The following is a 5,416-nucleotide window of genomic DNA, read 5'->3' as shown; positions in this document are numbered from 1 at the left end:
TCAGTGCAGATTTGTGTTAGTAAAATCACCTTGAAATATTTTTCCAGAAATCACCATCCTGAAAGCTGATCTAAACCAGTGGTAGAAGAACGCATAAATAAATGGATTGAACAGTGAATTTGAAAGAGCAAACCAGTTAAAGGGTTCAACTAATGCAACAACAATGTTACTCAAAGTGTAAAAGGGGTAAGAGATAAAAATAGGCAGCCAGCATATCAAAAATAATCCCATGACTATACCCATTGTTTTGGTTGCCTTTCTCTCCTTCTTACTGGCAACCGGCCCAGACTGAGAGGTTGCATTCTGGAGGCTGGATACTTGTTTCAGTGCAACAAGTAGAATTTTAGCGTAGACACAGAGCAGTATTATTGTTGGGACATAAAATGCTAAAATGGATACAACACCACTCATAAAAAAATCTTCTATTCTACCTAAATCATAATAATACTCCATTACAAAGAAACAAATTCCATATAAAACTGCAATAGCCCAGCTCCCCAGGCCCATCATCATGGAAAAATGATCAGTCAATTTACTGTTATACATCAGAGGATGGCACACTGCATAATATCTATCAATAGAAATTCAGCACAAGTGTATAACAGAAGATGAACTGATTATAAAGTCAAAGGCATTTCTTATTTTGCATGGTGTATTGTTCTGATACATACACGTTGTTAGAGAAAATGCCATATTAAAAGGAAAGATTAAAGCTCTAGCTCACTGCTGGGGAGAGGATAAGGTAGTTAGTAGGAGTATGGAGCTGTTTAAAATAAATGATAGAGATAAGCACAAGAAGATTGACACATATTGTCACTGCAGTCAACAAGGAAAGAAAAATATACACATAAGTAATTTTCTGACTGACAGAAATACCAGTTCAAGTCATTACCTGTTGTATTGGAAAACTGCATAATGCTGGAGAAATCTAACAGGATTCAAAGAAACATTTCTTCTAGTGAGAATACGCCAAGACAAGACAATTTTGTTAACGAGATGCATTTTCTCACTACATGAAGTCTTGCTGGCAGCTCTGTGTCTCACTCATTCTCAGCAGAGGCTTTGGACTTGACTGTAACTCTTAAAATTTCCCAGCTAATTTAATAATTAATTAATTAATAATTTGCTGAGACAATTACTATATGTGAGACCATACGTGATGTCGTTGTGCATTCAACATCTATTTTCTTTTTTTATTTTATGTCCACCCTGCCATCTAATATACCTTGATAATTATGCCTTGTAAGTCATAGAAACACATAACACATGCTAACTTTTACAAACTAATACTATGCAATACAAAAATACTGTCAATGTAGTGCGTACAGCAGAATGTGTGAATCTTTAGATTTACACATACAACGGATGATATCCTGGGTATCTTCCCCCAGATCTGGACCAGGGTGTCACTGAGGTCCTGGACAGTTCCAGGTGCAACCTGGTGGTGTCAGATAGACTGAACCATATTATCCCAGAAGTGTTCTATAAGGTTTAGGTCTGGGAAGCATAAGTAGGCACAGGGATGCACTTTGTGATCCGGGTGTTGACCCCAACGGAAGCCTCTGATAGGGTCTCCCAAGGCAAATTGGTCTCAGGTGAGGCTCCTGACAAGTGTGAGGCTCCAGTGTGATTCATAGCTTCCCAGGTTGAGATGTGCTGGGCGGGAGAGGGGATACTCACAAGTATCCACACACCTGGCTGGGTGCTTCTGTGCAGGAGTTCTCCTTGATGAACAAGGGGGTCGCCTTTATGTGATTACAAATTGCTGGGGGTAGTCTGTGATAGAAGTTCAGAGTATCCGACCTTCTTGGACGCAATGATGAACATTGTGGTCACGTCACAGATCTGCAGCCATACGTCCTGGATGTTTGGTTGAAGAGAGGTGCAGAGCTGTCAACTGATGACCACCTGGTGGTGAATTGTTTTAGGTGGTGGGGAAAGCCACCAGTCAGACCTGGTAAACCCAAACTCATAATGGGGGTGAACTTGGAACAACTTGCAGAGGCCTCTGTTCGTAAGATCTTCAGTTCCTACCTGGAAGAGTTTCTCATGTATTTTGTGGGATGCTGGGGACGTGAGCCATGTTCAAATCATTGTTTACTGCAGAAGAGGTTGGTACACTGCCACCAATCTTTAAGAATGAGGCATTGTCTGAGGACTCAGGCAAGCTCATCAATGACAAGGCACCTGGGGCAGACCAGATTTACCCTGAGATGCTGAAGGCTCTGGTTATTTTTGGGCTGTCTTGGTTGACTTGCCTATTCTGTGTGTCATGGAAGTCTAGGATAGTGCTTTGGAGTGGCAGAGGGTGGTGGTGCCCATCTTTAAAACACTGGGACCAGAGGGTGTGCTTCAGCTATGGGACTATCACACTACTCAGCCTCAAAGGGAAAGTTTATTCCTGGATGCTGGAAAGGAGTAACTGAACTGTAGTCTAACTTCAAAATCAGGAGGAGCAATGCAGATTCCATCCTGGTCGTGGAATAATAGATCAGCTCTTTGCCCTTACAAAGTTATTGCTTGTTGGAATGAGGGTCAGCACCTCCATGTGTAAGGGTACTGTGCTCTGCCGGAAAAGTTGGGGGTGTGTTCCTGCCTCAAGTGAAGGCGTTAAAGTATCTCGGGGTGCTGTTTGCAAGTGATGATAAAATGGAGCAAGATATGGACAGACAGTGTGGTGCAGCTGCTGCAGTAATGAGGGCACTTTATGGGAATGTCATGAAAAGTGAGCTGAGCTGTAAGGCAATATTTTTGAATTACCAGTCTAGCTTCATTCCAGTCCTCACCTATGGGTGTAAGAGTCGTTACCCAAAAAGACAGCATCACAGTTACACACAGCTTGAATGAGGTTCAGAGAAAGCTTACAATAGAACCACTGCTTACCTAACCTTCTAACCTTATAATGCCCCCACTACTTGCCCTGCAAGTTTACGCTGGTCATCATCAGCGCTGTTTATATTCCACCCCAGTATCTACTATCTGAGCTCCATAAGGCAATATTCACCCTTTGAGCTAGCCAGCGTAAAGCGGCCCTCATTATAACCAGGGACTTTAACAGTGCCAATTTGAAAAAGGTGAGACCAGAATTTACTCAACACACCAACTGCCCCACCAGAGGAGAAAGGACTCTAGACCACTGCTACTCTCCTTTTAAAGTAGGCTACAAAGCAAAGTCCATTTCCCCACTTTGGAAAGTCAGATCATACTGCTATTTTTCTCATGCTCAATACAAACAAAGGCTGAAGCTGGAACTCCTTGAAGTGAGAGAAGTGACGCGGTGGACCAATTAATCAGAGGCCACTCTGCAAGGTGCACTGGATTTAGTCCACTGGGACATGTTTCACAGCAGTGCAGATGGAGACTTGAGGAGTTTACGGAAGTGGTTGTGGGATTTATTGGAAAAGTAGTGGATGATACCGCACCAAGGGGGACCATCAGGACTTTTTCAAACCTGAAGCCATGGTTGAATAAATCGGATAAGATGCTCTGCCTTCCGGCCATAAGTCGGCCACTTACAGTGTCCACAGAGTGAAAGAGGCTATGACCAAAGATTGGACAATGGCAGGGACTACGCACTATCATGGACTTAAACCTCCATTGAGTGCTGATGCTTCTCAGGCTGACTAATTGAACTTTCTTTCCACACTTTGAGTCGGGAAACCAACTGCCCACTGCACTCCCTGCCTGACGGTAGCAGATGCTCACTGTGATGGTAACATGAGGAGGGTGTTTAAAAATGTAAACACCAGGAAAGTGGCTGGATCAGATGGCATCCCACACTACTTTAAGAAGACCACAATAGTTGAGACAATGACGAGACAGCCTACAAGAGGGGAGTCTCCCATCTGGTGGACTGGTGCCTGGAGAACCACCTCCTGCAGAACGTCTATAAAACAAAGGAGCTTATAGTGGACTTCAGCAGGAAACACCAGAACACATCCACACATTATCAGTGGCTCTGAGGTGGAAACCGTGGACACTTTCAGCTACCTGGGAGTGACCATCTCATAGGACATGTCATTGACTCAAAACCTGAAAACCGCTGTGAAGAAGGCCAGACAGTGTCTGGATGCCTTAAAGACTTTAAGCTCCCTCTCAAGGTGCTCAGGAACTTTTACACCTGCACGATTAAGAGCATCTTGTGTGGGAGCATCAACATCTAGATGGGAAACTACACCAGGCAGGACTTTCTGGCCCTCAAATGGGTGTTCCATTCAGTGGAGCAGATCATCAGAACCCCCCTCCCAAACGTGTAGGACATTTATACAAAATGCTGCAGGTTAAGATCCTGGCACAACCCAGACACCCAGGACACTCTCCCTACTGCCATCAGGCCAGTATTTCCGCTGTATGAGGAAAAATACTGAGAGGCTGAAAAAAGAGTTTGTATCCCCATGCCATTCATCTGCTCAACTCTGAGCCTTAACTGCTAGCCCCCTTTAAGTTTACATTTTAAGCCTACAATTTATATTTTATTGTATTTGACTTTTCTCAATTATGCATCTATACTTATATTCTTATACTGTGTGCTATGTGTAATTATTACTGTTTTTAATGTATTGCTTTTTTTTTTTTTTTTTTACCACTAGCCACAGGTACTAAAATACATTTCTCCATGCATTGTACTATATATAACTGTGCACCTATCTTGTGTTATCTTATCTTACCCTTTGGAGGCTTATGGGAACCGCAAATCAGGAGGAGACCCCGGGGCATAGGCGTCAGGAGTCATTGGATGTGAGGTGAGGTACACAGCAAGACACAAGACACAACAATTGCAATTCTGCAAAAGTGGTCTGTTCTTAAATGTAATTGCCCTGTATGTTTTGTAGACGTAGTCAGGGATTTTGTTGTGCTTGTTTTGTCAGGACTGTACATGAATGTTTTCCATTAGGAATAAATGGTTATGGGTTGTGGTCTATTGATGGTAACAGTGTAAGCTATAGTCTGGATAAACACATAAATGTCCTGGTGATACTGAGATCACAAACTGCAACAATCTCTTTGTAGGGGGCTTATACATAATATCTAGTTAAAACCACATCTTAATGCACAGAGAAAAATGGTGATTTATAAATGTATATATGTGTGTTTTGACGTATTATTTTAATGCATTGCTTTTTCTAGGTGACAGTGACAATTATGTAATGACATATGTGCAGCATATGTAGACCATAACAATGAAACTGTGGTAGTATGTATGATATAGTAATTGAATATTATAATAGAATAATTAAATCAGTTATTTGAGTCATGTTTTTATTATTTCATAACAGTTACATGAGGTACATAAACAGTCAATGCAGATTAGAAAGGATCAACAAATTGATTTAACATTGAATTTGAAAGTTCAAACCAGTTAAACAGTTCAATTAAATCACAAACAATGTTACTCAAAGAATAAAAAGGATGGCAG

The 5,416-nt window shown here is 41.8% G+C and overlaps 1 pseudogene; it reads right to left on the bottom strand.

Moving 5' to 3' along the window:
* LOC124999479 lies at positions 1 to 1,827 on the bottom strand (annotated as a pseudogene).
* Between the last annotated feature and the right edge of the window lie 3,589 nt (positions 1,828 to 5,416).

Source organism: Mugil cephalus, chromosome 21, assembly GCF_022458985.1.
Source record: "Mugil cephalus isolate CIBA_MC_2020 chromosome 21, CIBA_Mcephalus_1.1, whole genome shotgun sequence".
NCBI classification, from domain to species: domain Eukaryota; kingdom Metazoa; phylum Chordata; class Actinopteri; order Mugiliformes; family Mugilidae; genus Mugil; species Mugil cephalus.
The sequence above is the reverse complement of the archived record's forward strand: the minus strand, read 5'-3'. Positions and strand labels throughout refer to the sequence as shown.